We start from the raw sequence: 20,421 nt of genomic DNA on the forward strand, positions 1-20,421 counted from the left end.
AAATAAGCACTAGTTGCAATACAACTCACGTACATGAGTTAACAGTATTTGTCCCCTGCATCACAGAAAAGGAATTGTCCAGGAAAACCCCATTAATCAATTCATAACTAATAATAATAATAAGTAGCACTCCAATAGCTCTTTGGGGCCTGCTTCTTAGAGGTTACCTCGTAAAACATTCTCATTTGACACAGGAGAATCCTAAGGTCTATGGAGGTGAAAAGACCTTTGAGAGTCACCGAGGTAGTTTGCATCAGAGGAGGGAATTAAGTCCAAGTCCTCTGCTTCTAGAACCTATCCTCTTCCCACATTTCCATTCTATCTCTATTGTTATAATAGGAAACATGTTTTCAGAGAGTACTATAATGCCTCAACTTAACAAGGTCCCATAAGATGTTAGTTAGCTTTGTTACTTTCAGGATAGCCAGAGTCCAAAACCCCCAAAGGGCATGTGGCTGGTGTAGACTGATGCCCATGCTGAAAAACATGGCCTAAGACCTCACCATCAGAAGAGCCAAAAGACCCATTCTCAAACAGCTTCCCACCAGATGAACTTTCTGGTTTGGGCTGAGCTTAGAGTAAGACCAAAAGTCCAAGGCTGAGGCATCTTTAAGCTATCAGTGTCTCAAAGGGCTAATTGAATCAGCAGTGGGAGGTGGCCCTCGGGCCATCGTCATACCATCTTGGAAGATCCGAAACTGGCAGAAACCCAGGGGGGAAAGCTAAGGGTAGTGTCAAGGAAGGACTGACTTTTAATAAGGTAACCTAACCTCCCAGAGAACAGAACCTATCTATAAAAAGGTAGGGAAAATGAGCAGACAACCAAAAAAAGTACCTAACTCTAAAGCATTTTTATGGAGACAAAGAGCAAGTAGAAATAATTAATAAGTTTAGAGTTGCAGGAGACAAAATAAGCCCACATAACTCATCAGCATTTCTATATATTTCCAACCCAACTCAGCAGCAAGAGGTAGAAAGAGAAACTCCATTTAAAATCATTCTAGATAATATAAAATATTTGAGAATCTAACTGCCAAGACAAACTCAGGAATTATATGAAGACAACTACAAAACACTTTTCACACAAATAAAAATAGATCTAAACAATTGGAAAAACATTAATTGCTCATGAGTAGGACAAGCTAACATAATAAAAATGAGAATCCTACCTAAACTAATTTCTAAAAAACTTTTTTTTAGAATTAGAAAAAAATTAATGCAAAGTTCATTTGGAAGAACAAAAGATCAATGTTATTTATCACTTTCTTCTATTGGCATTGGGTTTTGGTTTTTAAAGATTATTACAAAAATGAATAAAGTGGAAATAGATACTGACTGATAATGCATGTATAATCCAGTAGAATTACTTGTCAGCTCTGGGAGGGGAGAGGGAAAAGGGGAGGGAGAGAACATGAATCATGTAACTATGGGAAATTAGTTAAATGAATAACAAAAATAAGCAAAAAAAGAAGAAGAATGCATGTCCTTTGATCCAGCAATGTCATTACTGGGTTTATATTCCAAAGAAAATTTTTTTAAACTGGGCAAAGACTTGTTTATACAAAAATCTAGCTGCCCTTTTTGTGGTGGCAAAAAAATTGGAAAGTGAAGGAGTGTCCCTCGACTGGGGAATGACTGAACAAACTGTGGAATCTGATGGTGATGGAATACAATTGTGCTATAAGGAATGATGAATTGATGGATTTCTATATGAACTGAAAGAACCTCCATGAACTGATGTGCAGCAAAATAAGCAGAACCAGGAGAACACTGTACTTGGTAGCTGAAACATTGTCGCACAATCAAATGTAATCAACTTTGCTGATAATAGCAATGCAATTATCCTGGACAGTTCCAAGGGATTTATGGGAACAACTGTTATCCACATCTAGAGAAAGCATCGGGAGAGTAGAAATCCAGAAGAAAACATATGATTTATCACTTGTTTATATGGGTATGTGATTTGGGGTTTGGGTTTTAAAGGATTACTCTTTTACAAAAATGAGTGATATGGAAATGAGTTCAAGTGATGTTATATATATGTATGTATGTATGTATGTGTGTGTGTATGTGTGTATATATATATATATATATATATATCCCAGTGGATTAATGCAATTCAATTCAATGAATTGGGCATGCAAATTAAAAAACTAGAAAGCAAACAAATTAAAAATCCTCAGAGATCCAAAAAATCAAAGGAGAAATTAATAAGGGAGGGGGAGGGAGAAAACATGAATCATGTAACCATAAATTTTTTAAATAATATTTTTAAAATAATAAACAAAAAATAAATAAAAGCTACCAAAAAGAAAGACAATGAGGGCCTGGTATTTAATAAGTAAAATCACAGGAGTTAAAGAAATGCTTAGGGGAAGGGGTGGAATTTCTTGCCTATTCTCCTACCCTCCCACAAGATTCCAAGGAAGCCATTCTATTCAGGTCAGCCATTTTTGGGTTGTGCTTGACTCTGTGACTCCATTTGGGGCTGTCTTGGCAAATATACTGGAGTTGTTTGCCTTTTCTTTTTCTAGCTCATTTTCTAGATGAGAAAACTGAGACAAAAAGGGTTAAGTGCTTTGTCCAAAGTTGCATAAATATTAAGTTTCTGAGACCAAATTTGGATTCAGGAAGATGAATTTTCTTGATTCTAGACCTGGCATTCATTCTATCCACTGCACTACCCAGCTGTCCTCAAATTCCATTCAGTATAAAACACTTATTCAGTACCTCCACATATACAGCTATTACCTAGATGTAAGGAAGGTTAAAAAACAAAAAGCTATGTGATATTGTGACCAGGGTAGTGACTACAAATTGGAATCCAGAGTACCAGTCCCAGCTCAGCCACTGACAAGCTATGATACCTTGAACAAGTCACTGGACTTCAGTTTCCTCAATTATACATTTCAAGGTTGGATTCAATAATACGAAAGTCTCTTTTGTCTCAGGCATTTAGTGACTCTTAGGCATGTCCCCCTGCTCTTACAGAACTTAAAATCTTAGAGGGGAGAAGAACCATCCTCATAATAAGACCATAGAATTTAAAATTAGAAGTGCCCTTAAAAAATATCCTGTACAGGACATGACAGAGGAGAGACTCTTAATGAACACTCTAATGCAATTATTATCAACAAAGCAATGGGTTCAAATCAAGAAAACATCTAATGCCCAGTGGATTTACACGTCGGCTATGGGGGGTGGGGGGAAGAAAAGAAAATGATCTATGTCTTTAACGAATAATGCTTGGAAATGATCAAATAAAATATATTTTAAAAAAATATCCTGTACAGCCCCCACAAACTACAGATGAAGAAACTGAGGCCCAAAGAGATGATATGGCTGCCTCAAGGTCAAAGTCACAGAGCTCAAACTCATGCCCAAGCCCTGGGATGCTTAATCTCTGAGCCCCATCTATGTGAGACTGACTCTAGAAGCAGCATCCCAATTGGAAGTTCAGAGGAGCCATTCAAAGAAAGCACCGAGATGCTATCCTGCTTTCAAATATCTCCACCAAAAGCAATTTCACAGGTTCTTTTGATACCCCTTCAGAGGTTAAACAGTGTTCTCTGGCAGGAAATTATTTCCCCTATCTGTGCCCCATCTCAGAGACCTGAGCTCTGCTCTGTTCTCCAGACATGGCTCCCTGCCGCCAGGTGCCTACCCTTATCACGAGATTGTGTTTTCAGGCAAAGCAGTGATTTATAATTACAGAATCAATTCCTCCAATAACAGATGCTTTTTCAGTCTAAGTCCTTGGCACCGAAGCCAGGGAGTTCAGCCGTTCCACACATGACAAGGAGACGCAAAGCCACAGCGGTACCATCTGCTCTGCCCCAAATGTCAAGCAGCACAAGCGGGCCAAGAGTGTGGGTGACTCAAAGGCCATTAGAAAGACACATGCTGGGTGTGAGCATGTCACCAGCCAATGGAAAGGGGCACAATCACTGACAAGGAATCAAGTCCATGTGAGGCAGAAGAGGGGGGAGAAGAGATGGGCAGCATCCCTGAGGCTTATAGGAAGACCCAGAGTGAGGCTTGCACAATGTTAGGTGCCTCCTTGATGGAGGGTTTTGGAAATATAAGGATGAGAATCCTCTGGCACGTCATGAAATGCCCTAAGTGAAATCAATCATAGATCCCCCCCCCCCACCAAAGGAGCTGGGTGCAGCCTTCCCACAGATTGCCAAAGAAATCCTATGGAAGCCCCAGGCAGACCATGAGCCCACTCCCCTACAGAGGGGGTTCAGTTGATTTCCCATTACCTTCAAGATAACATACATAATGAAGCCCTGCTTGATCAAGCTGCGACCCATCTTCTTAGGCTTGTTCCCATGGTCCCCTTCACCAGGCTTTACATCGGAGCCAGCCTGGCTTACCTGCATCCCCCACTCACTCCATCCTAACTTTTCCCTCTAACCCATTCTTCATTTAGCAAATAAGCATTCACATTTCTATATTTACACAGACGTAAATCCATACAGTGCTTCCTATGTGCCAGGCATTGGGCTCAACACCAAGAAACCAATACAAATAAGGCTGTCCCTGTTCCACTGGAGTTTATGATCTATTGAGGAGACATTTTCCCATGTCAGGACATACGGAATATACACAAAATGAGAACAAGGTCATTTACAGTGGGAGACACCAGCAGCAGCTTACCTCTACTCCCTTGAAATTCCTAGCTGCCTTCAAGGCTCAGTGCGACTGGATCTGCATCCGGGGACCCAACTCTCATATCCCAGCTCTGCTCTTTACTACTCATGTGATTTTAGGCAAGTCATTTAGCCTCACTTTCTTCATCTGTAAAACGTGGGAAATAATTGCTTTTTCTACTACCTTTCAGAGTTACTGTGAGGATCAAGTGAGATAATATTTGTAAATCACTCAGCATAATGCCTGGAACATAGTAGGTGTTTAATAAAGGCTTGTTTCCTTCCTACCTGATTTCTCTTTTCTTTCTTTCTTCTTTCCTTCCTTCCTTATTTCCTTCTTTTTAAAAAAACCCTTACCTCCTGTCTTGGAATCAATACTGTATATTGGTTCCAAGGCAGAAGAGCAGTAAGGGCTAGGTAATGGGGATTAGGTGATTTGCTCAGGGTCACCCAGCTGGGAAGTTTCTGAGGCCACATTTGAACCTAGAACCTCCCTTCTCTAGGCCTGGCTCTCAATCCACTGAGCTACCCAGCTGACCCCTCTTTCCTTCTTTCTTAAGCACTAGGAATACAAAGAAAAGCTAACATCATCCCCGCCCTGTAGGAGCCCACCTTCTAATAGAGGAGACAACATACAAATAGCAAAGGGCATACTAGATATGTTCAATCTTCCACAGTTTTCCCTTCCCCTCCCTGTATCCTGAGGACCTCCCCATATTTCACTTTTTTTTAAACCCTTACCTTCCGTCTTGGAGTCAATACTGTGTATTGGCTCCAAGGCAGAAGAGTGGTAAGGGCTAGGCAATGGGGGTCAAGTGACTTGCCCAGGGTCACATAGCTAGGAAGTGGCTGAGGCCGGATTTGAACCTAGGACCTCCCATCTCTAGGCCTGGTTCTCAATCCACTGAGCTACCCAGCTGCCCCCCATATTTCACTTTTTAAAAATGAGATCACTTGAATAGAACTCACTCTTCTCTCCTTCCACCTCTTCAACTCACATCACTCAAATGTCTTTCCTCATTATATCCTTCTATCCCAGCTCTAGTGATGAAATAGTCCTACTGCTTGCCAAGATCAAGCCCTCTTCATAAAAGCTTCCAATTTTCCTAAGTAAATTGCCCCCCATTACAGCTATTCTCATTTATCTTCAGTTGTTTTCTACTGGCTGCTTCCCTGATGCCTAGATAGCCCTCTATGTCTCCCCTCCTTTAAAAAAAGCCCTCACCCAATCCTAAAGTCTCTAATAACTAGGACCCTCTGTCTCTCCTTCCCTTCTTTCCCTAAACTCATTGAGAAAGCCACTTAGATCTGACAATGCTCCTTCCTCTCTTCTCACTAGATTCTAAAAATTCTCTGAAGTCTAGCTTCCAATCTCATTGTTCAGCTGAAACTGCCCTCTCCAAAGCTGCACGTGACTTCTAAATTGCCAAATCTCGCGCTATTTTTCTCCGTCTTCACCCTCCACCACCTCCATGCAGCCTCTGACATTTTCGTTCACCATCTATGATCCTCTTTCTAGTATGACACCACTCTCTCCTAGTTCTCTTCTAAGCCATCTGGTCACCCCTCCATAGTCTCCTTTCCTGTTCTTTATCCCTGGCATACCTACTGGTGGGGGGTATCCTCCAAGGCTCTGTCGTGGGACCTCTTGTCTTTTTTCTCTATCCTGGCTAACTTGGTAGTTTCGTCAGCTCTACCAAACTGAATATCAACTCTGCGCTAAGGATTTCCAGAAATAGACAGATAGCCCTACTCTCTCTCCTGAACTACCCTCCCCTCATTCACTTTTGGATATCTCAAATTGGATATGTCACAGGCACCTGAAACTCGATACATCCAAAAGAGAACTTGTTATCTTTGGGGCAGATACCTCCCCTTTGCCAACCTCTCTGCCTGTCTATGCTAGTCAGCTGGCTGTAACTCACCTATAACTTTCCACCTGTCATCTCTGTGCCCTTGCCTGGAATGTTCTCCCTCTTGGCCTCCATGTCTTAACTCCCTTATTTTTTTTTAAACCCTTACCTTCCATCTTGGAGTCAATACTGTATATTGGCTCCAAGGCAGAAGAGTGGTAAGGGCTAGGCAATGGGGGTCAATGGGGGTCAAGTGACTTGCCCAGGGTCACACAGCTGGGAAGTGTCTGAGGCCAGATTTGAACCTAGGACCTCCCGTCTCTAGGGTTAGCTCTCAATCCACTGAGCTACCCAGCTTCCCCCTCTTAAGTCCCTTATTAAGAGTTAACTTAAGTCATATTTTCTGCAGGGGGCCTTCCCTCAGAGGTGACTTTTACTCTCTGTATAGCTTGTGTGCTCCTAGCATGCCTCCCCTGTGGAGTGTGAGTTCCTGGAGGACAAGGACTCCTTTCACCTTTCTTTTATTCTCAGGCTTACCACAGTGGTGGCACATAAGATGTTCTTAATAAGTGATTCTGGACTGACTGGCTTATATGTATGAGATCATTTTTCATGCCTTTAATCTCACCGAGTTATAAGCCAAGCTTGGGCAGCTAAGGGGTGCTGTAGGGCAGTTAGGTGGCACAGTGGAGAGCACACTTTACTTGGAACCAGGAAGACTCCTATTCATGAGTTCAAATCTGGCCTCAGACACTTATAGCTGTGTGAACTTGGGCAAGTCATTTAAGCTTGTTTGCTTCAGTTCCTCATCTGTAAAATGTGCTGGAAAAGGGAATGGCAAACCACTCCAGAATCTTTGACATGAAAAGCTCAAATGGAATAAAAAAGAGTCAGACACAACTGAAACAAGAACAGGATTCTTGATTCAATCATGTATGCATTTTAATTTAAAAACATAATTCCAAATTGCTTTGGGGAAAAGTTGAATCAATTCAGAATCTACCAATACTGTATTAATGTTCTTGCCATTATCCAGCCCTTCTAATATTGAGTATTTCTGTCTTTCACAAGTTGCTATATATGAGGCAAAAACTTCAAAGTATCTTTAGTTTATTCCTTTTATTGATAGTAATTTGGAAGAATCTTGCATATGTGTTTTGTTTTTGTTTATTGTTGTTAAGTCATTTTCAATTGTATCTAACTCTGTGACCCCTTTTAGAATTTTCTTGGCAAAGATTATGGAGTAGTTTGTCATTTCCTTCTCCATCTCATTTTACAGATAAGAAAAACAAGGCAAGCAGAGTTATGTGATTTGCTTAGGGTCACACAGTTCATAAATGTGAAGCAAGATTTGAACTTGGACCTTCAAGAATGTTATAAGGTGGGTTAAAAGAAGGGTTCAAACTAGCTATATACGTACGTGTGTGTGTGTGTGTGTGTGTGTGTGTGTGTGTGTGTGTGTGTGTGTGTAATAAAAGGTTTATTTAACTAAAGGGAGAAATGAAGGGGATCAGGAAATTACTTACTTGTAACCCACAACAGATATTAAAATCTTAACCTTCTATAATTATTCCAAACTAACTAATTAGTTAAAGTTAAAGAAGGGTTGGTAGAGGCAAGAACAAAGGGCCCAAAGAAATCTCACAACACAGGAGTCATTTCTTTGATCCAAACAGCAATCCCAGTAAGATGTCACCAGCAACAGCAGAAATTCACTTCTCTGTACCAGCAGCAGTAGAAACAGGCAGGATATCAGGACAGCCAAAGATAGAGGCAACCAATGGCTCTCTAGGTCCACCCTAGAAAACCAGACAACTACCCTCCAGGTTATCCTGACAGCTAGAGGAAATGCAGCCTCTCACTCTTCCAGAGTCCACCAACTGCCAGCAACTGCTTCTGGGTTCAGTTCCTCACCTCCTGAGAGCTTTGGAATGTTGGCCCTGTCATTCCCTGTGAGATATCTTTGCTTCTTTCTTTTTGCAAAGTCAATCCTTTACAACAGCCCCCCCCCCTTTGCACAAAGCCAAAATCATGTTGAAAACACTATTTTGGCATTTTTGCATTTAGTATACTTAAGTTTTCCTTAACCTAAAATTCCTACCCAAAATAATAAAAAACCTACACTCAACTATCTTATCCTATCTAATATTATCCTATTCTAGGGATTTAATCAAGGAAAGGAAAAAGGGAATTATACAATGAACAATTACAAAGTTCAAAATACAGATCAAACATATACAAAAGCAAAACAAGTAAATAACAACAAAATCAAAAGATAAACACAAATACATACAAAACATTAAAATCACAAAATACTACTCTTATCAACTAATACAGAAATTCTACTACATTGTAATGCATAAACAGCAAACTTAGACAAAAATTTTTGAAAATTACAATAAGCACAATATTGCATAAGTTTTATAAAAAAATTAAATCAAACCATCAAACTTACTTATGCAAAATACATTTAACAATAGATAAAAATTAAACATAAGTAATCTATTTACATAAGTTTTACAGATATATACATATAATACATACAATATATGTATGCTATACACATATACTTCATATTTACACATGTGTAACATATATACCTATATATACACTATAATACAATTAATTTTACATTCCTAACTATAATACACACTATTTACATATATTTACATGTGTGTTTACATTTTGTGTGATATGTGATGTTATATGTCATGTGTGCCATGTCATGCATGTTATTATGTATGTTGCAATGTATCTTATAATGTAAGTATCTTACCTTATCTTATCAACCTTATCAACTCTAATCTATCTGTAGTCCTAGCTTAATAAAATTTCCTAAAACTTATCTCACCTATCTATACTATTACTATACTAAGTAACTATTCTCTTTTGAGTGACTAACTACTTTATAGCTAATTATAGCATCGTTTGTATCTAAATATACATTGTTTCACTCATTCAACTAGTGATTCAGTGTATCCAAACCATGTTTATGTTTTTGTTATGTTGTTATTCATGCTATGTTATGTTGTTTTGTTAGTGTTATGCTAGTGTTACTGTTGTGTTAGTGTTGGGTTACTGCTGTATGCAGGGTGTATGGGGTGCTCAGGGAGGGGTAGTATCTCTGGTATGGAGGGCTTGTCGTGCCCTCCTAGGGCAGCTCTCCAGCCTCTGACCCCCACCTGACACCCAGCTCTCACGTGTGGCTCCCAGTAGCTGCTAGCATGCGTCAGCAGCCACACCCCGGGCAACGGTTTCGACAGACCGGCTAAACCTTGTGAGGGTAGCCAATGGGTTGTCGCCGACCCCTGGTGAACCAGGGCTTTGCTCATCCAGCATGTGAAGCCTGCTTCGGCCGAACAGGCGGAAGAAACCAACAAGAAGGTTCAACGGCTGAGAGGGTGACGCAGCAAAGCACTGTGGAGTGCTCAGGGCGTGTTGGAGCACAAAGGACAACATGGCCACCCAATGCAGCTGAGGAAGTCTCCAGGTGTAACGTGCCACTGGACCCAGGCTTCCAACGCCGAGAGAGTGGGACTGTCTCTGTGCATCGGCTTTTCTACTTAAATCTCCTTCACCCATAAGTGTCTTTGTGCACTCATCTATACACCATAGATGAAAACGTACAGACAATCATCATCCTCGGTTACCGAGAGACTGCTACTACTACTACTGCTGCATGCAATATACTTACCAAAACTTCAGATTATTCTTCTCTTCTTGTTTGAAGAATTCTTCCTCTCCAAAATCCATGGTAGTAAAATGTATTTATGAATCCTTATGTGAATATATGTTATATTGTGTTATATTACATTACCCAAATTTCTTAGAACCATTAGTTCATTAACTAAAACAGTTACTAAACTAAAACATTAACAAAAAAGTTCATCACTTTATCCTCTTTATTGAAAATTCCCTTCAAAGTCTTTATCTGCTTAACATTAATAAGTCTTTCAGTCTTTTACAATATCCATCAGTTTTCTGAATCCTCCTTTTCATCTGCAATGTCCTCTTCTATCCGAATGTCCTCTTCCACTGGAATGGTCCACTCCTTATTGATCTTTTTGACTGCAGACTCTATTTGACTGATGAATCTCAACTTTCCATGAATTCTTCTTCTTCATTTTCTTCTTCAACAATTTGTACATTTCCATTATCAATTCCATGAGCTAATTTAATATGTGAGCAATGATACCACAAATCTCTTTCTAATACTTTCACTGAATATGGTGAAACTAACACAATTGTATAAGGACTTACCCAACTCTCTTGAGTTGCTGATGTTTTTGTAAAACTTTTCACATATAGTATATCACCTGATTGAAAATTATGAATAGAATAACCCAATGGACCAGATTGTATCAATATTCCCATATCATGCAGTTCTCTAAGCTGTTGTTGTAATGCACTTAAATATGAAGCAAGTTGACAATCTCCTCCTCAGAGAGATGTGTAAACTCTCTTACAAGTTTTTGTCTGCAATGGAGCATGTCTGAAGAGCATTTCATAAGATGACATATGTATGTCTGCTCCTGATCTTGTCTGTAGGTAAAACAATGCCAAGGGAAGAATATTTGGCCATTTTAGATGAGTTTCAGCACAAATTTTCCCCACCATAGTCTTGAGTTCCTTATTCACATGCTCCACTTCACCTGAACTTTGTGGATGATAAGGAACATGATATTTAAGTGTTATTTCCAGATTCAAATAGATTCTTTTCAGGATATCTTGTGTAAAATGAGATCCTTTATCAGAATCTGTGGTAATTGGTACACCAAACCTAGGAACAATTTTCTTAAGTAATACGTTCACCACAAAGCTAGCTATATTAGTATTAGATGGAAAGGCTTCAGGCCATTTTGTTAATCTGTCAACAATTACAAGACAAAACTTGTATCTTCTAGCTTTTGGAATGCTGATGTAATCAATTTGCAAAGTCTCAAATGGACAAAATGCCAAAGGTTTACTACCCAAACCTTTCTTTCTTAATGCACCTCGATTGAATTTTTGGCAAACAGAACAACTTATACTGATCTTATTTGCAAGGGTACTTATTCCTGGTGCTACCCATTGCCTTTTTACAGAGTCTACTACAGCTTGAGTACCAAAATGACCTTTTGTGTAAATGGCTTGACACAAATAGGTATATAAATCTTTTGGTAACAGTGGTTTTCCAATGTCTGCATCCTATATCCCATGTTCTTTCCTTGCTCCAAATTTCTCCTTCCACTTCTAAATTTCTAAGTGTACATAAGCTCTTTCCAAATCATCAGACTCAATAGTTGACAAATTAATTACATACACTGGAGCATTACGGACTGCAAACTTAGCAATTATATCAGCTCTATGATTTCCTTTAGAAGCTGAATCTCTGCCACAAGTATGTCTTCTATAATGGATCATAACTAGCTGTTTAGGTTTTTGGATAGCATTCAACAAGTCAGTTATTATTTCTGCACATGCAATTGGTTTTCCTGATGCAGTAATAAAACCTCATTGTTTCCATATCTTCCCATAACAAGAGTCTGTAAAAATATTAGCACTTTTACCATCAGCTAGAAGACATGCTTGCTTCAATGTCACCAACTCTGTTCCCTGAGCACTAAAATTACTAGGTAATGAGCCATACTAGTGTCTCAAATTCTGTGACCACTGCAGCACCTGTACATCGAATTCCATCACACAAATATGAAGAACCATCCATGAATGTCAAGTGTCAAATCCAAGCCTGGAACTTTAGCCACTGTGTCACCTAGCTGCTCCATCTTGCATATAATTACTAATGATTTGCCATTTTCTTTAAAACTGCTTGTTCTAACCCTTTCTTCACTTATAATTTGGGGAATGGCTCTTGAAATAGCATATTGGTATTAGTTCTCTACAGGCCTTAGATATCAAACACTGGTCAGAGATTTTTGAAGCAGAGATATTTCCCAATAGACAATTTTCCTTCTTATCCTAATTGAATTGATTTTTATTAATGCAAAGGTTTTTTTTTATTTCATGTCATCTAAATGATTTATTTCACCCTCAGTTTGATTACCAAATCTTTGTTTAATTTTACCCCTTATAGTTGTAAAAGGGACCTGTTCTCATTTTTCTTCATTTGTTTTTATGACATGACCATTTATATTCCGGTAGTATAATGCATTTTTAGCTTACTGTGGTGTGTTTTATAAGATATTAGTCACAACCTAATTTCTACCCAAAATGATTTCTATTTTAACAATTTCTTTGTAAAATTTGGAAAGAACACAAACTGTATTTCACCTCAGTTTTGGATTATTTTCTTTCACCTTCTTCCCCTTAGCACCTGCATTATCCCATGCACTCTACACTTTGCCCTCCTCTCCCCACTCCCTGCATTTCCAGAAATTTGTACATGCTGTCTTTTCCCAATACAGTATGTTGACAAGATTTTTGGAGACAGGGGTTGTCTTTTTTTTATCATATTTGTATTTGTATTGAAAGAAATTAGTCCAGTACTTGTCACATAATAATTTCTTAAATGTTTTATCTTCCCAAAATTATCTATGCTATTGTCATAACATTGGTCACCCAATGGGTTATTGACTTGGATTGCTTCAGATTCTTCCTTATTTACCCAGTTCTCTCTACTTTTATTTTCTAACCAGTACCAAATAGTTGATAGAAATACAATCCCTCTTTCATTCCTATTACATTTTTTCCTTTATTTCCTTTGAGATTCTAGGTCTTTTGTTCTTACAATAACTTATAGTATCTTCCCTTTTAAAGTGGTCCTTTGAAAGTTAAGCCACCAATTACTATAAATTAATTTTGGTGATATCCTTATTTTTATTATTTATAGCCAGCTCAAGCATGAAAAATTAATATAACATCAATTATTTGTCATTCCTTATTTCTTTAGCGTGCTTTATAACTATATATGACATTTTATTAATAATAAATATGAGTTGATGATAATTGTATATAGCACTTTAAAGTTTGTAAAATACTTTATATGTTACCCCATTTTATAGTCACAAAAATCCTGAAAGGTAGGTGCTATTATTATTATTTCATTTTACTGGTGAGAAAACTAAGATTGACAAAAGTTTAATGACTTGCCCAGGGTTTGACAGGATTTCAACCTCCCTACTTAAAGTCTGACCTTAGTGGAGCTCTCCAGGGCATCATTTATTCCTTTTCTGGCCTTCCCTGGAAGATTGGCCTTTTATCATGCCCATTCTCTTACTCATTTTAATGTCTTCCTGTTTAATAGATATTTCCCTGAGAATAAAGCCTTAAAGGGAAACTGAGTTCCAAGAGGAACTGGTAAAAAGCTGACCCTTGAAGATAAATGGAGTTCTAAGAAGGAATGATCAGGAAGCATTCCAGATATGGAATATGGCTAATGAGAAAGCCACAAAATCTTGGAATCAGGAGGTGGAATATCGTATACATAAAACAGTAAGTAGGTGATAGAGTACAAGAGGATGGAGGAGTCTGGAAACATGATCTGGAGTAAGACTACAGAAGGCTTTAAATGCCAAAAAGAGGAGTTTGGAGTTTATCTTTGTACTAGTAGGGTACCATGGATGTTTGTCAGGCAGAAATATTACACAGTCAGACTTCCATTTTAGAAAATGACATCTAAAGAAGGTAAAAAGACCATCTTCTCCAACTTCTGCTGAAAAATAAATCTCCATTGCAATGTGGCTTGGAAATGTCCAAAGTGGGGGACTCATCCCTTCCTGTGCCCTCTGATACCATCTCTGCACACCTGAAAATGTTGGGAAGGTTTCCCTGACAGAAGACCCAAATTTGCCACTTTGAAATCTATCCCTACTTCTCCTACATCTGCCCTCTGAGACCAAATGGAACACGTCTAATTGCTTTGGATTTCTTCACATGAGTATATCTTCTTAATACCCAGTGCTATTCCTCATCTCCCTCGCTTCTTTGTCCTAGCCAATTCCATTTGAGTAAGAGCAGAAAATCAGAAAATCTAGCTTTATACTGTGTGGCTTTGGTTAAGTCATCTAACCTCTCTACATAGCATGATGGTTAGTGAATTGAGCATTGGGCCTGGGGTCAGGAAGATCTAAATTCAAATCTGGCCTTAGATACTTGCTAGATGTATGGTCCAGAGCATTTAACCAGTGTCTGAATCCATTTCCCCACCTGTTAAAAGAAGATAATCATAGCAGGTATGTTACAAAGTTGTTATGGTGAGAATTAAATGAAAATATTTATAAAGTTCTTAGCATAGCATCACGTATATAGTAGGTGCTATTTAAATGATTATTACCTCTTTTTCCTTCCTCTAGGACTTATTTTCCTTAGCTGGAAAATGAAAAGATTGCTATCATATACTCCAAAGAGCTCAAAGTCCAAGAGAAAAGGCCTATCTTTACAAAAATCTTCCTGGAAGCTCTCTTTGTTTTAACAAGGAACTAGAAGGCACTCAGTAGGTCAGGATAGAGTATAAATGTAATGGCAAATCTTTGTGACATTTGGCAGGATGAAAGAGACAGATTTAGGGAAATTTTTATGAACTTAAGAGTCTGAAGTCGACAGAAGCAGAGCAATTTCTACCCCTCCAGTAAGGTAACAGAAAACATCTCAGAAGACTTCAGAACTATGGTCAGTGCAGGATCATCCATTGGGCTGGCAGAAGGCTGATGATAAAAGCTGAAGCCCTCTTATTGGCAGAAGTGTAATGGACTAGAGGAGCAAAATGAGACATTTCATCATAGCAATGTGAGGTCTGATTTTGATTGATTATTCTTAATTGTTACTAGGAAGGACTTATTTATGGAGAAGAGGAACAGGTGGGCGGGCAGTGAAAATGAGAGGGAGAAGAGAATTAAAGAAACATGTAAAATATATAAATGAACAAAGAAGGAATCTTAGAAGGGGTCACAGACAAGCAGGGTAATTTTGTTCCTAGTATGTCGTGTTGAATTTAATATATACTTTTTAAAGTATGTAAGAATTCAGCCTCAGGTATAATCCTCTTTTCTTATCCTTTACCCATGGAAATATTCATTTTCTATCAAAGTACATAATAAAAATTGTTTTAATTAAAATTAAAAAGGGGTTTGGATTTAATGACCTCAAAGGTCCCTTCTAGCTTTAAATCCTGTGATCCATGCACAAAGATAAAATCTGGGCATTTTTCTTGCTATTCCTCATGCTTGGAATATTCTCCCTCCTCAACTCTGCCCACTGACTTCCCTCACTATCTTTAAGTCTTGATTAAAATCTCATCTGTTCCAAGAAACTTTTCCCAATCCCTCAATTCTAGTCTTTCCAATATTAATTATTCCCTATTTTTCCTATCTATAGATTGCTCTGTACAGACTTTTTGGCATTAGATTATAAACTTCTTGAGGGCAGGAGCTATGTTTTGCCTCTTTTTGTATCCCTAGCACTTGGCATAGTGTCTGGCACATACTAGGAAGTTCATAAAGTTGATCGATTGATTGGCAGATGTTCTGTCAAAGTCAGTATGGCCCTTTTCAGTCCTGGTATCAATCAAAGAGATGAATCCAACAGCTTCTGTCCACTAAGATTTAACAAATGTGCAAAATGTAGCTTTTTAAGTCAGGTTGTGACTGAACCCATCTCTCTCTCTCTCTCTCAGCAAACTAGCCTCTGCCCAGCCTCTGGGTATTGCCAATCCCTATATAGCCTGGCACAGACACTGCCCCTCATAGCCAGGGTCTCTCCAAGAGGTAGCTGTCACTGCCTTCCAGGCCCCCATTGTCCTGACATCCTTTATCAATACTGGGGGATGTTTGCAAAAGTCTGTTTTCATTTAGAGGAGATTCGGAGCTCTTTACCTCGTGTCCTAGGATTTGACTGGAATGGACGGGAGGAAATTTTAAAGGGTCAAGAAATGCAGTGGCACATGTGACGGTGGTTGTTTTCATCTAACCTTCTAGGAGCTCCCCAGCAGATCCCTACAAACACATGTATAATGTGTGTGTGTGTGTGCTTGCGTGAGTATTTATAATTCTTTGTACAGTTCAAAACTCGAGTGGCAAGTCCAGATGGTGAGGCACATACAAATCCTTAAATAATTTTCAAATAGGAGTTTTGCTGACATTCCGGAGACCCACGCATTTTATCAGCATATGCCTCCTCGCCGTATTTTAACCGTCTCTGATATTAATAAAAATACTTAGCTCCTAAATAGCACCTAGAAAGTTAAGGACAAGAGATGCTATAGAACAAGCAGGAGCCTAGGGAAGGACAGAGACCTCTGTGCATGTCATCCTGGGTAGGCAGAAGGGCTGGCTGACCCAGAAGGCATCTAGATCCCATCTGCCTTCACAGCACTGGGTACTCTTCTCATAATAATGGTAAAAAATAATAATTCATCCAGCGATGATCATAACTGCCTAAATTAAACATAAAGTGCTTACTCACAATGTGAGAGGTAGAACACTCACAAGTTATTATTCCTTTTTCACAGAAGCACAAACTAAGGCTCAGATGGAAGTAAGGACTTTCAAGATCATGCAGCTAGTCCGTGACAAAATGCAACTTACTCCCAGGTCTCTAATTCTGAAATAATGTCCCTGTATTCACACAAATATTTTTTAAGACTTGATTAGAAGTGCCTCCTCCTCAAAGGAATCTCATTACCAGAGAGAGGACCATAAGGAACGATAGGTATGCCAAAGAGCATCCGAAGTTACAACATAAGAAGAATGATAGCTCATGGTTTATAACTTTCCTACACCTGGAATCATGAAGACCTGAGTTTAAATCTAGCCTCAGGTACTTACTTACTAGGTATGTGACTCTGGTCAAGTCCCATAACCTCTCTCTGCCTCATTATCCTCACTTATAAAATGGGGGAAATAGCTCCTACCTCACAGAGTTGGTTTGGGGATCAAATGAGAAAAAAAAATGTAAACCTTAAAGTGCTATACAAATCCTATCTGTGGTTATTATTTTATTGCTGTTAGATTGCTGTTAGGGGCCATTGAATCCAACTGCCTTATTGTAAAGATGAGGAAACTGAGTCAGAAAGAGTTGCTTGGGTTTTCCCCCCTTGTGAATACAGTATATAGTGATGCCTAAGATGTCTAAGATAAGATTTGGCCCAGGTCTTCCGAACTCCAAGTCCAGTGCCACATTAGCACATCATGCTACTATTGGGTTTTTACCTCTTCTTCACAATCTTGTTTGAAAGCATTACAGACACTATTATCCCAGTTTTACAGATAAGGAAGATAAAGCATATAGCGGTTAGCTGACATGTTTATGATTTCATATCTAGGAAATGTCTGAGGCAGGATTGAAATCTGGATTTTTCTGTCTCAAAATTAGGGTGGTCATATATTATGGAGGGCTTTGAGCATCAGGAAAAGTTTAAAAATCAGTCATCAGACATTCCCAACAGTGAGCCAATGGAGATTTTTGATTAGAGACATGACAGGACTAGATTTATGCATGAAAAAGTTTACCCACGTATCAATATGAAGGATGCATTGGAGGAGGAAGAAAGATGAGAGGGAAATACCTATAAAGAGACTATTATAATAGTGTATGTAGGTAGTAGTAATATCCCATATATTTTTTCTTCTCTTTGCTTCCCTCTCTTTCCAGAGAGCATATGTACCTATTTGTCACATCTCTATTTCTTAAGTTTATTTACTTTTCTTTTTGTTTTTTAAGTGTGTTAAACTTTGTTAAACATGGCATTGTTGACCTACCATGTGTTTCTTTGCTCCAATATAGCACAAATGGAACATGAGCGAGTTGAAATATTGGAGAAAGACAAATTTTCCATTGTGAAATCTTGCCAGAGCAGTTTTCTGGCTAGTGGGCTCAGAGCTATCAAAAGAGAATTGATTGTTTATTGTTTAAAATTTCTAAGCCAGAGGGACAGTCATAATAATCTGGGAACAAAACAGATTCTTATCGAGAGCCCTGTCTTTCTGTTTGCAGATATTCATGCACACAATGAAAAAGCAACAAGCAGAAGTGAAGTGTCTACAAATTTTAACTCAGAAAATATTTTTGAAAAATCCATTCCTCTTTATTTATATGGTTCTACTTAATCAATTACATTATGACTTAATTTTTTATTCATGTTTTGATTTTTAGTTGTGCTCCTGTAAAGGTGTGAACAGCAAGAAGTCCAATTTGGCTGGACTATAGAATACAGTAAGGACAGTGATGCATAATGAGACTGGAAAGGTAGGTTGGTGCCAAGTTGTAAAAGGCTTTAAATGTCAAACAGATCTTGAGTTTGATTATAGAACTAACAGGAAGCTACTGAAATGAATTGAATTGATATGATCAGATCTATACTTTAGGAAAATCATTTTGGCATAGAGTGAAGTGGGAGACACTTAAGGCAATGATATCAACTTAGAAACTATTGCAATCATCCAGAAAAATGAGGATTAGACTGCAATCCATGTGAGTGGAGAAATAGAATCAGATGCGGAATTTATTCTGGAAGTAGAAATAAGCATGTCATGACAACTTAAATATGGGGGATGATTGAAATGGAGAAGTAAATAGTGACACTGTCTGATCCATGACATAAGCTGGTCAGGGAAGGGAAGGACAGTAGAGGGAAGGGGTTTTGGTGGGGAGTGTGGTTTTTCCCAATTGCGCTAGCCTAGCCACTGCTGTAGGCACCCAAGCTGGGGTTAGTTCCTAAGGGTTGATGCCTGGTGAAGAAGTGAGGAGGTCAGGGGCTTGAATTGCCCAAAGGAATAAAGTGGAGAAGTAAGGAGTATAAGTGGGTTTAATAGGTGAAGGGTAGATGTGGTGGTCTTGCAAAGAATGCCAATGACTAGCTGTCAAGAAAAGAGAGTAGCCCCAGAGAGATAATAAGGGAAATGATTATACAAAAATATTCATAGCTGCACTCTTTGTGGTGGCAAAAAAATTGGAAAATGAGGCGGTCTCCCTCAATCGGGGAATGGCTGAATAAATTGTGGTATCTGGTGGGGATGAAATACTACTGTGTGGAAGCAATGGTGAACTGGAGGAATTCCATGTGAACTAGAAGACCTCCAGGAACTGATGCAAAGTGAAAAGAGCAGAACCAGAAGAACATCATACACAGAGGCTGATACATTGTAGCACAATCGAATGTAACTGACTTTGCTAGTAACAACAATGCTATGACCCAGGACAACACCAAGGCACTTAAGGGAAAGAAGCTATCCACATCTAGAGAAAGAACTGTGGGAGCAGAAATGCAAAAGAAAAACATGATCAATCACTTGGTTCAATGGGGTTATGATTAGGATTTTGATGTTAAAAGATCACTCTACTGCTGATATGAATAACATGGAAATAGGTTTTGAACAATGATAAACGTATAACCCAGTAGAATTGCATGTCAGCTCCAGGAGCGGGGAGGGGAAAGGTGAGGGGAATCAGGAATAATGTAACCATGGAAAAATATTCTAAACAAAATAAGACTAAATAAATAAATCAGACAAATATTTAAAGAATAAAGAAGAGAAAAGAAAGGAAAAGAAAATAGAAAAAAGAAAAGAAAAAAGAAAAGGTAGAAGGGTTACATTGGTTATTGACTGGAGACGGTGGCAGGTTATATATACAAATATATGTGTGCATTTATATATATACATATATACATAATTTAAAATTATATATATATATGGAAATATAAGTAATGGAGTCAGGTGTGTGTATGTATGTATGTGTGTGTGTGGTTTTACCTAGTTGTTTTCATGTAGTCTTCTCCATTAGACTGTGATCTCCTTGAGAACAGGGACTATCTCCTGCTTTTCTTTGTATCCCCAGCTATTATCAAAGAACCTATAATACAGTAATGTGTTTAATGACTGATCGCTTGATGTCTCCACTTTCCAATTGCTTGCCACTCCACTTCTTAGATTTATTCCAAAGCTCCCCTAGGCTGCTCTGGTCCCCATTTTGGATACCAC

The sequence above is a fragment of the Monodelphis domestica genome, chromosome 1, assembly GCF_027887165.1.
Source record: "Monodelphis domestica isolate mMonDom1 chromosome 1, mMonDom1.pri, whole genome shotgun sequence".
In the NCBI taxonomy this organism is placed as follows: domain Eukaryota; kingdom Metazoa; phylum Chordata; class Mammalia; order Didelphimorphia; family Didelphidae; genus Monodelphis; species Monodelphis domestica.